This window comes from Phyllostomus hastatus, unplaced genomic scaffold, assembly GCF_019186645.2.
Source record: "Phyllostomus hastatus isolate PE091 unplaced genomic scaffold, TTU_PhHast_1.1 phas_contig_86, whole genome shotgun sequence".
Lineage (NCBI taxonomy): Eukaryota > Metazoa > Chordata > Mammalia > Chiroptera > Phyllostomidae > Phyllostomus > Phyllostomus hastatus.
Genome location: NW_025333977.1, coordinates 96,034,047 through 96,047,579, shown reverse-complemented (window position 1 = coordinate 96,047,579; position 13,533 = coordinate 96,034,047). Strand labels below are relative to the sequence as shown.

The window sequence follows — 13,533 nt, the reverse complement described above, 5'->3', positions numbered from 1 at the left end:
GTCAGGAGACAAAAGTCTCGTGAGATTGTTTTGTGACAGTAGACTCATCCCTGGCGCCACATTGGTGTGGGAATTGGGTTTGTGGAGAAGTGTATAAGGCATGTGTGGGAGTCAAATCATATTCCTGCAGCATCTTTGGTAGGAACATAAACCTGTGATGAAAGGTCTTTAGGAGAAAATACCAGGGATTCATTTGACAGACGAGAATTGAGACACAAAGGAGTGGTTGGTGATTCACTCCCAGGTTTCCCAGAGTGGAGTTAGCCCTGATGCCTCAAACTCAATCCTTGTTCCACGCCTCCCTTCCTGGCTTCCCAGGGGAACTCAGGAATTCTACACTTAGTGTAGGGAGTATTATCTGAGAAACACCAGATACTAATGAAACTAGAGGGCTCTGTTCCCCTTCTTCACATCAGGGAGACCTGGCTAGGCTCCTGGCTGAGCAGGGTGATGTGGTCCAGCCTTTTCATCCTGCAGCTGGAAAAGAACGCGGCTTCTACTAGCAGAATGGAGCCAGCCCTCGGTGTGACTGAGGTCCCCAATCACACTTCATAGGCAGAGCTTGCCAGAGATGAAAAGGAGGAGGCAGTCGCCACCCAGGCAGCCCCCATGATACACTTTTGCTCCTCCCTTTCTTTCCCAGTCTCAAAGCTGGGTCAGAGTTGAGGCTCAACAAGATGGGGATCCCATTACAGAGAAGTGTGTGTGGGTGTGTGGGTGTGTTTTGTTTGTTTGAATATTCGTCTGTGCAAATATGTTGCCCAGAGCAGCATTCTTTCTTACTTGCTCCTTTTTATTTTCTGAAAGTCGACCTCCTAAATTAAGGACATGCTATGTCTGCCATTTTCATTTTGGGTTTAGTGTCTTCTGTGCCTGCAGCGTCTTATTTCTGGCTTGTTTCAGAGGCTCATCTGTGGCTTGAAGTTTTCTGTATCCCCATCTAGGGCCTTGTCTTGTATGGGAAGACCAGCTGTTAGTCCATCCTTTGCAGGAGATACATGCTCACTTTCTGGTTGAAATTGTCAGTTCTCTTAATATATGGGCAAGAAAGAGGAAGCTGGTTGTTAAAAACAGCTGGCTTGAAATGAATACATCCATTTGGATGTATTTGTATGCTACTTCCTTTGAGATTCTGTATCTGTATTTCTTTCCCCTGAAGTAACAATCTTTTTTTTTTTTTTTTTACCTAATTGCATTTTCTTCTGAAAGGAGCTGATGGACCAGAAGATTTTAATTTACTTGTACAGCTTCTTATGAGGAAGGGGAAAAAACATTCTTAGTCTCTGATGCATCAGAGAAGCATTAAGTGCATTATATTAAATAACTTGTTTTGCATCTGATCTATAGTGTTTATTGAAAGTGTGTGACTACTCATCTTATGTGTCTCCTCAGAGATGTTTGGTGGTTGTGATTTTCCCCCTAACTTCACAGAAAAATCTTCTATCAATTAAATACTGATTTTTTTTAATTTTTAGTGATGCTGTTCCTATTTTCATCATCTATTGTTTAGTTCAGCTGTTTTTAACCTTTTTCATCTCATGGCACACATGAACAAATGACTAAAATCTTGCGGTACACCAAAAATTATAATTTTTGCTGATCTGACCAAAAAATAGGTATAATTTTGATTTCATTCACAATGGACGACTATTGTGTGTTAGCTGTTGTCATTTTTTAAAATTTGACAATCTTAAGGGAAAAGAGATCAGTGCACCTGACTAAGGAGTCGAGTATTGCATGTTTTAAAAATTCTTGCAACACGGCAGCAATGAATTACTGGCTTAGTTGATGTGCAGACAAGCTGTATGTCTTCAGTAATCTACACCTGGGAAGAAAATACCCTCTGCATCCAAGGAGTTCATTTTTAAGGCTCTGTCTGTGATGAAACATAAAAAAGTATTGATGCTCCTGAACCTTGGGGTTATTTTTGCTCATTCTTTGAATTTGTGGCCAAGCTCCAAGTTTACAGAACTCACCACATGCCTGAGCTAAGAATGTTTACTTTTGCTGTTTCTTGATTTTATAGTATCTAATAATTGGACAGTTTTAGAGCCAGAGGAACCATAGAGATCATCCAGTCTAAACTGCCTTTAGTCTAAGCCTCAGGGAGGGACATGCTGTATGAGGTCTCCTATAACCTGTGAGGGTCTGTGAATTGAGAAAGAGCCCCCAGGACTCCTCCTGTCCCACCCCATTCAGGAGCTTACAACGTCTGGCCAATTTGCCAGACTAATTGAATCCTTCCATTTGTATCAGCATTACGGTTATGTAACAAGTTCCTGATTCTTTTTTTGATATTTTGTGTTATTGAAAGTGCTCCATAAGGCATATTTCATTAGGGCCTTTTTAAGGAATCCTTTATATTAAAAAATGACATATAGAAAATTGAGAAAATAGAGAAAAAAATAGATCATAATTCTTTAACTGTACTATAGTCAATCAGTCACCATTTTGGTTTCCTTTTAATGACTTATTTTTTTTCCTCAAAGTTCAAACCTGATATTTAGGCCACCTGGTAACCTGTTTCTCTTCTACCCACCAGCTAAAATGAAAGCCCAAGTATTTTTCTGTGTTGTTTCAGAATCTTCCTAAGTGTTCAGTGTCTGGGCACTGTTCTGTTGGGTAGATGTTGCATTATCTGCTTATTCTTTTCCTTGCGGTTGAAGCCCCATGGTTTCTGGTTTCTTCAGTGGGTTGCCTTATCTTGGAAAGTGAGTGTTTTAGGTTGGCTTCCCAGAAGTAGAGCTTAAGACAAGGATTTAGTGTGTGAGGTTTATTAAAGGATGCTCTGCTGAGAGGTGGGAAGGGAAGATGAGTGAAGATGTGGTCTCTGAGAAAGTCTGGCCTTGGGGTGATCCATGTGATGCCCCTGGAGTTGAACTGCACCACAGGTTGTCCTCCCTTCGGTGGGGGTAGGAGGAAGAAGGTTGGGGGGAGGGTGGTTTGATAGGGGAAGACCAAGTTTTTTACCTATTGGCTGCTTCTGGGAGAAGGGGTGTATATGCAGCCTCGCAGGCCTCTGGGTGAAGCACTCCTATGGCTAAGGGTGTTTGACTGGACAAGGTTACAGGTGTAAACGTGAGCACCAGTACTCCCCCATCTGCCTGGTAAAGAGCACAAGGCAGGGCATACACAGTGTGCACTAAACCCAAAACCAAGCTGTGCACAGACTTTTCCTTCTCCTCTCTCCTGCCGGAAACTCTTGCTGGGGCAACCTGGATTTACCAGGCTTGGTCCTGAACCAGGGTGCATCCTCTCATCATGGCCTAGGTACTTCCCAGCCACAAGTATAAGGATTTGCGGGGAGGCAAATGGGAGCTCTTTCTGCTGCATGAGCCCTGTACAGTGGAGCTTGTTCTTGGAGTATTCTGTGATCCTATGAGAATCAGTAGGCATGAAAGACCCTATTGTCCCTTTGTTCTTGCTGACCCATGACCATGGGTAAAAAGAGTCCAGCACAAGCCTGGACCATGCACTTTGGGGGTTCTTCTGCCTGACCTCAGCAGGAGGAAGCAGCAGCTAATCACAGTGTAACGCTCTGCAGGGTGAAGGTGGGGGAGAGAGGGTGAGGTGAAGGTTTCTTTGGCTCCTCCTAAGGCCCATCTACATATTGAGCCAAGTTGGAACATCCTCCAGCCCCCATGCCTTCTACTGGGTTCATGGACTCAGCCTGCAGGACAGAGGCAGTCACATGTTGGAAGCTGGACAGGTGAGGTGACAGGACCTGAGGGAAACTGGATAATTAGGCTCTGACATTAAAATTAAAAGTTTACAATGTAGAAGCTTAACAAAAAAAATAGGTTTAATTCAGCTGGAGGCCCACCAGTTTGCAACTTCTGTACCCATTCATTGGGCCTTCTCTGGCCCATAACTACTTTTGTTCTCCTAGTCTGGAGTGTTTTTCCCTTGACACTCCATTTGTAAGGACTATTCATCCTTATATACCTAGACCAATCTCTCTTCTGCTCTCTTCTTCAGGGGTCTTGGAATGGTAAACCATGGTTGTGTGTTCTTACCTGGGGGTCATGTTTGGTGTTATTTCTGGCAAAGATGCCAAAGCACCTGCCGTGCCCAGGACAGTGCTCACAGTGAAGAGCCATCCTGCCCAAATGCCCTAGGGACAAGCATGATGACAACCATAGTTCACAGATGAGGGCCGGGGATTCACTTAACAGATAGGTGATGAATACTTGTGACGGTTACTATGAGCCAGGCACCATTCCAGGTCCTGGGCATGTGACAGTGAGCAAGCAGATGAAACCCTACTTTCCTGGGGCATATAGGTGATTGTGGGAGTTAGATAATAAGCTAAGATGAAGTACATGGCTACATTTCTTAGAGTGATATGGCTGTGAGGACATGACAGTGTGCTGTGGCAGATAAGGGCTGAAGGTGGTCAGTGCAGCTCAGGGTGGTCAGGGGAATCCTCTTTGGAGCTGAACTGGGACCTGAGTGGGCACCAGCCAGAGTGAACAGCAAGTGCAGAGGCGCTAGAGAGGGACTGAGCTCGTTGGAAGAGCACAACCAGAGCAGGTTTGGTGAGGGGAAGGGTGTTAAGACATGAGGTTAGAGAAGTAGGGAGAGGCCAGGCCATGTGGGATCTTGTGGCCTATGGTTAGGAGACAGGAGGGGGTTGCCAGGGTCAGGAGTTGGGCGGGGTTCGCCTGGGACTGGTTGTCTGCGCCTTGCCCTCCCCTCTGCATCCGGCCCTGTGGGCTGCTTGCGGCTTTGGTTCCGCAGGACTGGTGGGGCCTTGCTCAACTCACTTCATGAGACCCACCCACAGAGGGAGGTGCCTTGAAGTGTGTGTTGCCTTCAGTTGACCTGGTGCCTGGGTTGTTTACCTCCTGCTTCCTTTCTCGGTTCCCCACTCTGCCCTGCCTGCAGGCCCTGACTCTGCCCAGGAGGGGCTGGGCCCTGCAGGTAGGTGGAGGGTGGACTCTCACTTCCACTGCCCCACCCACCCCCATTCTTTTCACATCTCTCACTTTCTAAATGTCATTTTCTGGCCCTCTGGCCCTCTGGTTCTCTGCTTAGCTCCTGTTCCTGTGTTGTGAAGAGTGCAGAACTGGTGCCCCACAGAGCCCCAGACATACTCTGTGTGTGAGTGGGCTTTATTTGGTGTTAAAACTTTACCCTTTCACAATTCAATGTCAGTCTTTTAGAGTTCTTTGAGATACATTTACTTCTGGTACCAATATGCTGTTTATATTTTTTTCTTTAAAAATTGTGCTAAAATATACATTTCATAAAATTTACCTTCTTAAGCATGTTTAAGTGATTGGTTCAGTGGCATTAAGTACATTCATACATTTGTGCAACCATCACCACTGTCCATCTCCAGAACTCTTTTATTGATCCCTAATTGAAATTCTGCCCTCATCAAATGCTAGCGCCTCATCCCCTCCTTCAGCCCCTGCAACCATCATTCTGCTTTCCTTAATGCCTTTGCTTGTCTCCAGGGAGAGCAGGCAGATGGCTCAGAACCCCTTCCCAGAATCAAGTAACATTGTTTTGATTCACATTTGTTTTTATGGTTACTGCAGATGTATGGCAAATGATAGGAGCTTTCTATTTACCATAATGATGTAAGGTTTCCTTTAATGTACTGTTTCCATAAAGAGGAATCAATTCAAAGGAAAAAAATAAGAATAGGATATGAGGGTTACCTGGATGTGACTGGATGCAGGAGGGCAGCATACAGAGAGAGGCCCAAAGGTGGGGAAGGGCTGTCACAGGTGCAGGTGTCTGGGCAGCTGCCCCTGCAGTCAGAGGCACATGTCCAGAGGCAGGGGCTTGGAATTTTGTAGAGCACAGGTGGCAAACACATGGCCTGAGGGCCCTCCACCTTGTTTTATCCAGCCCGGCACCTTGTTTCTACCTGGTGGCAGCGCCAAGCTCTCACTTAACTGTTAAGGAGTAGTTACATTTATACAGCCCTAAAGTTACATCCAGCCCTTTGAAGGCAACCGTGAGGCTGATGTGGCCCCCCCGTGAAAATGAGTTTGACACCCCTGTTGTAGAGGGTGTGTGGCAGAGGGAACCAAAATAACAGAACCAGTTTTTCTGTCAATCCCTTTGCATGTTATTTTCCACTTAATTCTAAAAACAAAACTTAATCCTTTTTGGTAGGAATGACGACCACTGCATAGATGGGGAGCCAGAGACCAGGAACCTCACAGACAGTAGCAGAACCACTTTCAAAAGCAGGTCACTGGCTTTAGAGGCAGCTCAAACCTGGGAGGCAAGAGGAAGTGAGACAGCACTTCTCAGCTAATGGTTGGTTCACCTAGTTCCTTCAAGAGGGTTTTAGAAAAGTTAGTGACACTTTAAAAGCATTTATGGTAGTGGGGCATTTGAGGAGGAGGTTGAGGCCATCTTCTGCCCAGATCTGGCAGCCCAGTCCCTTCCTGTGGGCAGCCCAGGTATGGGTGGAAAGCCTTTGTCCTTATTTTGAACAAACCATGTGTCCAGACCAAGGGTCTGGAGCTAGGCTGGACTGAGTCATTTTTCTAGGAGTATGAACATGGGTAGATTCCTCAACATCCATGCAGAGGTTTCCTGATATACCAGACCAATTTTAATAGAATTGTTGGAATGCAAATGAAATATCTGTATCTGACACATAATAAATGAAACTTTTTTTCTTTTTTAAAAAATATATCATCGATTGTTTGAATGAAATAAGGCAATAAGCCTCAAAAGAATTCAGTCAGGGGATTCTATTTGTGCAAATTCTTCTGATTATATGTGACAAGAAACTCAAACCACAGTAGTTTAATAAAACAATGAAGTTGTTCTGGCTCATCACCCTGAGGGCCAGGTAGGATTTTTGTTTGGGCTTCTGTGTCGCAGTGTCTCGTTAGCAGGGATTGGCCTCTTAGTCCTTATGTCTTGACTTTGGCAAGGTCTCTCCTGGGGTAGCAAGATAACACTTCCAGCCCTGCAGCTCTCGGGGTCAAGTCTAGTGAGGGACATGCTGAGGTCTGAACTCTTGTCCAGCTAATAGAACACACGGCTGATTGGCCAGGCCCTGGTCACCTGTTTCCCAGTGTCCACAGGAGTGTAAGGATTCTGGAGCCACCAGTGGAGAAGAGGTGGCACCCACAGAAAGGCTGGGTGCTACTACTGAAAGAAGTTGGTGGGGGCTGGTCCTCCAAACCCAGCACAGGTACCCTACAGGAGTGACACCCAGGTGTTTGCGTTGGCATCACTCACCTGTTCATTGAGCTGTTTAGGTGTAGAGGGGTGTGTGTGTGTGTGTGTGTGTGTGTGTGTGTGTATGAGAGACAGAGACAGAGATAGAGATCGAGATAGCAGATATACCCTGGGCTCTCCTGGGGTGCTTGAGGGGAGCTGCCGTGATCTGGGAGGAGGTCATGGTGGGTTGTGAGTGAGAATGCTGAGAGGAAAGGAGGCAACATGGCTATGTGGCCAGCACTGAGCCTCAGTTTCCCCAGCTTTAAGGTGGGTGCCTTGGACCCACCTCCTGTGTAGGACTTTGGGGCTGGTTCTGAAAACACTTGGAAAGGCATAGAGCCTTCTCATCCATTAAGGACACTTGGTAAAATTAAGTTTATAATTACAAACCTTCTTATAAAGAAAACTCTAATTCCAGATGGCTCTGCCTATAAATTCAGTGAACATTTAAGGAGGAAATACACAAGTCCTTTATAAACTGTTTCAGGAAAGAGAGCAAATGATCATTTCCTAGCTCATTTTTATAAGGCCAACATTACACTGAGTGCAGACCTGACAAAAACATTATAAATAGAAGAAATCCATAGACCAAAAGTACAAAATTCCTTAATAAAATACTAGCAAATCTATTTAAGGAAAATATTAAAAGGATAATGTATCATGACCATCTGGGTTAAAAGACCAGCAGTGCAAGGCCGGTTTAACATTAACAAAACTATCAGTGTAATTTACCGCATCAACAAAATGAAGAAGAAAAGTCATATAATCATCTCCATAGGTGCAGAGCATTCAATGCCCATTCATGGTAAAAATTTGCAGCAAATGAGAAATAGAAGAGAATGAGTCTATAACCTGATAAAGGACATCTACAAAATCTTGTGCCAGAGTCATGTGCTAGTGCAGTGGAGCAAGAAATGAACCAGCTATCGGCTCTGTCCTTGCTGTCCTGTCTGGAGGAAGTTGGACAGGAAAGATGGTTATCACCATGCCATTGTCTTGGAGCCTTTGAACTTGCTGATTCTTTTCCCCAGACTCCTCTTCCAGATGTCCAAGAGTCCATGCCTGCCTCTCCTTTGCAGACGTGTGGATCTTTGCTCCCACGTCACCCTGTCCAAGTTCTCACCGTGCTACTGAAAATTACCTTTACCTTCCCTGCTTTATGTTTTCCATAGCTCTATTTCCGAAGATTCCATATGCATTTGTTGTGTTTATTCTGTTCTCTTCCCACTAAAATGTAAGCTCTGTAAAGGTGAAGATTAATGGATATTTAGTACTTTGTTGTATCCCCAGCACTTAGAATGGTAACTGGGACATTGCACATAACCCAGTGAATATGGATTCAGTGAATGGATAAATGAATTAGGGACTTCAGGGTAGACCAGGGATATTCAGGGAACTGAGAAGAGGGTAGGTGAGAAGGCTCAGGAATGTGTCCATGGAAGAGTTGCTGTTTGCCATGAGCCATAGAAGTTGGGCAACATCAGCGTGGGTGAGAAGGGCATGTGAAATGGAGGGAACAACATAAGCAAAGGAATTGAGGCAGGGAGGTGAGAAAGCTAAAAGGAAGGGAGAGGCTTCTCAGCAGAGTTTAGACTTGAAGTCAGAAGCTTTGGGCTCTTGCCAGGAATGTGACTTTGGATCAGGAACCCTCTTTTGGGACTGGATTTTTGCTTGTGGCACTGAGGAGGGTGGGGTGGGGATGAGGGGTTGAGGAGGTTGTTGTTGGGACCCTGACAACAGGGATCAGGGTGAGGCTCCATTAAGAGAAGGGGATGGACAGGGATCACAATATAGAAGGGCTCACATTTTATTAATTTGTTTAAAGAGCAAAGTTCCTGTGCTTGGAATCATACCAAATAGTGCAGGGCAACAAGCCCTTTATTTGGGAGCCTCCTCTTGTTTTCCAAACCTGAGAGCTTACTATTTGCAAAGCCCTGTGATAAGAGCTTTCTAATGTATTTAAACCACTCCAACTCTTTGCAGCAGGTACTATTTTTATTCCCATTTTATAGAAGAGGAATGGAGGCCCAAAGAGGTTAAATTATTTGCTCAAAGTCCCACAGCTAGTGAGTGAGCAGCAGTAACCTGCTGTTTTAAGGACTTCACCATCGAGCAGTTATCAGTAGAGAACTGAGCAAGCCATGTTGCCATCACAGGGTGCTACTTCACCACTCAACATCAGGCCTTCAACTGATTGGGTGATGCCCACCACATTAGAGAGGGCAATCTGCTTAACTCAGTCTACTAGTACAAATGATAATGTTATCCAAAACACAAGGGACCCAGAGAAAGACCTTAACACTTTCATGTGCCCATAGAGCATGTTGTTGAGTTTGGGGTGGTGGGACAGACATGCCAACCAGCAGTTGAGATGCATGGAAGAGCCAAGTGTATGCAAGTTGGAGCAGAACACATCTTTTTTGAAGAGTAGTGGTTAATTTAAATTGTGGGGCACACAAAGACTCTTCAGCAGGAAAGTCATATGAGCCAGGACCTCTTTTTTTGGCAGAACATGATGCTGCATCCAAGTGAATTGGGCTGTTGGAGTAGGGGTCTGACTTTGGTGGTGGCAGATGACAGTGTGGACCCACCAGAACCTCACTGGGAGGGGGACGGCGATGCCCAAGGACACATCATGGCTGGACTCTGTTTTTTGTGCCCCTTAAAAGTATAGCCAAAGCACATGGCTTCAGAATATCCAAGAAAGAGTCAGATAACTAAAAAGAACCTTCTGCTGGTTGTAGAAACACCACCTAGGCTGTCATAAACCTTCTGTGATATTGGGATGAGCCCTTCCAGCTTCAGATGGAGTGATCTGGAGCCCAGAGGAGATTCCCAAGTGAAAGTGGGTGTGTGGTTGTCCACACCCTGGTAGTTTGCCGTGTCTGCTGCTGACTTTTTTCAGCACTTTAACATTTATTATAAAGTGTTTCCAGCCCTCCTACCAGCCCTGTGAGGATCAGCCTGGCTCCTATTGTATGGAGCTCAGCCCAAGTTGATTAGGGACAGGGATTCTAGACTGCTGCAGGCTCGTGTTAGGGCTCTTCCCCCTACAAAGGATCTTGCTGTCTTTAGGCTGGAACAGCCACCCTGCTGCAGGCCTGTGTCAGGGTGGGTGCTTCCTTCCCAAGCTGCTGGTGGTAAGGCCTACTAATTTGTATCATCTCCAGGCTGCACTTACTGCCCTTGGGTCAGTCCTCAGTGCCAAGAGCCTTTCTGAAGAGATGACAGGAAGGCTCAGCACCTGCCATCCCACCCCCCACACCCAGCCAACCTTTGGCAAGGATCAGAAGATGCCTACAGGGAGTGGTGAATGAAGAGCACCACCTGGCTGGCTCTCCACCTGAGTCCAGTCTCCAGAGCTGGCTGTCGAATCCCATAGTCACTTGCCACTTGTGACTTCTGAGTGCTTGACATGCCACTGGGGCCACATGTTGAATGGTGATATTTAGGGTATGTTGGGTTAAGTAATATGTGTTATTAAAATTGATTTTACCTGTTATTTTTCTTTAATAAGGCTTTTTAATAGGGGCTTTAAAAAATAGGGATAAATGGACTTCTGGCCAAGATGGAGGCATAGGTAGATACACTTTGCCTCCTTGTACAACCAAAAGGACAACAAACTTAAAACAAAAAATAACCAGAACTGCCAGAAAATTGAACTGTATATAAGTCCAACAACCAAGGAGTTAAAGAAGAAACATTCACTCAGACTGATAGGAGGGGTGGAGAGGATGTGCAGCAAGGCGGTGGCTGGAAGACTAGGTGGTACCACATTTGGGTGCAGATAAACTGGAGGACCAACTGGGAAATGAGACAGACCGCAGAACCTAGGACTCCAGCATGGAAAAAGAAAGCCTTAAAACCTCTGGCTGTAAAAACATGTCAACATTGTGGCTACAGGAGAAACTCCCAGCCTCACAGGAGAGTTCGCTGGAGAGAACACAGGGTCCAAGAGTGTACACAAAACTACCTACCTGGGAGTCAGCACCAGAAGGGCCCAATTTGCTTGTGCAATAGCAGCACTGTTCCCTCTCTAAACCCTCCCCCACATACTGAGTCACAACACAGTGACCTAGGTTGACCTGCCTTGGCAAATTCTTAAGGCTCTGCCCCTTACAATGTAACAGGTGTGCCAAGACAAAGAAATATGGCACAAATGAAAGAACAGATCAAAACTCCAAAAATAGAACTAAGTGATGAAGAGACAGCAAACCTATCAGATGCAGAGTTCAAAACACTGGTAATCAGGATGCTTACAGAAGTGACTGAGACAGTCACAAAACAGAGGAGAAAGTGAAGGCTATACAGAGTGAAATAAACAAAAATATACACCCCTGGCTTGTGTGGCTCAGTGGATTGAGTGCTGGCCTGTGAACCAAAGGGTTGCCTGTTTGATTCCCAGTTGGGGCACATGCCTGGGTTGTGGGCCAGGTCCCCTATGGGGAATGTGCGAGAGGCAACCACATATTGATGTTTCTTTCTCTCTCCCCCCCTTCCTCTATCTCTAAAAATAAATAAATAAAATCTTAAAAAAAAACAAAAGTAAAACTAATAAAAATATTTTTATAAATAGGAAAAATACACAGGGAACCAACAGTGAAGGGAAGGAAACTGGGACTCAACAATTTGGAGCAGAATAAAGAAACAAACATTCAATCAGAACAGAATGAAGAAACAAGAATTTAAAAAAATGAGGAGAGGCTTAGGAACCTCAGGGGTAACTTTAAACATTCCAATGTCCAAATCATAGGAGTACCAGAAGGAGAAGAGGAAGAACAAGAAATTGAAAACTTATTTGAATGAATAATGAAGGAGAACTTCCCCAATCTGGCAAAGGAAATAGACTTTCAGAAAGTTCAGGAAGCCCAGAGAGTCCCAAAGAAGTGGGTCCCAAGGAAGCATAGACCAAGGCACATCATCATTACATTACCCAGGATGAAAGAGAAGGAGAGAATCTTTTTTTTTTTTAAGATTTTATTTATTTTTAGGGAGGGGAGGGAGGGAGAGAGAGAGAGAGAGAGAGAAACATCAATGTGCGGTTGCTGGGGGTTATGGCCTGCAACCTAGGAATGTACCCTGGCTGGGAATCGAACCTGGGACACTTTGGTTCCCAGCCCGTGCTCAATCCACTGAGCTATGCCAGCCAGGGCCTTGAAGGAGAGAATCTTAAAAGCAGCAAGAGAAAAGGAGACAGTTATCTACAAAGAAGTTCCCATAAGACTATCAGTGGATTTCTCAGAAGAAACCTTGCAGGCAAGAAGGGGCTGGAAAGAAATACTCCAAGTCATGAAATGCAAGGACCTACATGCAAGATTACTCTATCCAGCAAAGCTATCATTTAGAATGGAAGGGCAGATAAAGTGCTGTGGCAGATACTGGCCAGCAGTATTCATCTCTGCTGCGGATGCTCGTTGAAACACGAGAAAAACATAGAGACAACCAGGTCCTGTGGGGAAATAGGGACAGAAGGGCCACTCTCTCTAGTGGAGAGTTCCTCGTATCCATTCCCAAGCAGATTTTTATTGAGAATACAGACTTAGTTTGTGGATTCACAGTCTGGCAGAAAAGATCAAAAGAAGTAGGTGACTTACAAAGGTGCAGACAGAACCCCCACTGTGATTCTGGGCAAAGTTGGGGTTTTAACATATGAAAGGACTACAGGTTCCTTTAAATTCCAAGTTAATAACATCCTCCAGCAAATAGATCTCACAGGATCTTGCATATTCTATGTCCCAGGCCCGATTACCCTTGGATTTCTCACAAGGACTCAGGCTTTGACAAAGCCGAGGGGTCAGGGGTTGATGTCCATCACCCCTTCATAGCCACAGCCCTGAGTCTCTTCCCTTAGGGCATTCCCACATGATCGCGTCTGTCTTAGATTCAGTCTCTTTCTTAGAGAATTGTTACCTTTCATTGACTGCCAATCATGCAATGAGAGCCAGGCATTAGAACAGGCAGCGTTCATGCCAGGGAAATAAGTTTTGTCTCCTTAGTGGCTTCTGGTCCTGAGGTCTTTCACTCAGCCTAAGTCATGGGGGGTTATAGCTTCCTGAGACCAGGCAGGGCAGTCCCCAACAAAGCACTTCCCAGATAAGGTCAAGTTAAAGGACCTTGAAGTCATCATCGCCAAGCCCTCATTCTATGAAACGTTAAAAGGACTTATCTAAGAAAAAGAAGATAATCAAAACTATGAACAGTAGGACTTCTGGTCAAGATGGAGGCATAGGTAGACACACTGTGTTTCCTTGCACAACCAAAACTAAGGACAACAAAAATTTAGAAGCAAAAAAACAACCAGAACAGAGAGAAATGAACTGAACGGAAGTCTGA

At 45.1% G+C, this 13,533-nt stretch overlaps 1 protein-coding gene across 2 annotated transcripts in view; it reads left to right on the top strand.

Moving 5' to 3' along the window:
* Positions 1-13,533, top strand: part of NUP210 (nucleoporin 210) — a 115,387-nt gene that overhangs the window by 862 nt on the left and 100,992 nt on the right. The gene's annotated exons all lie outside the window — the stretch shown is intronic.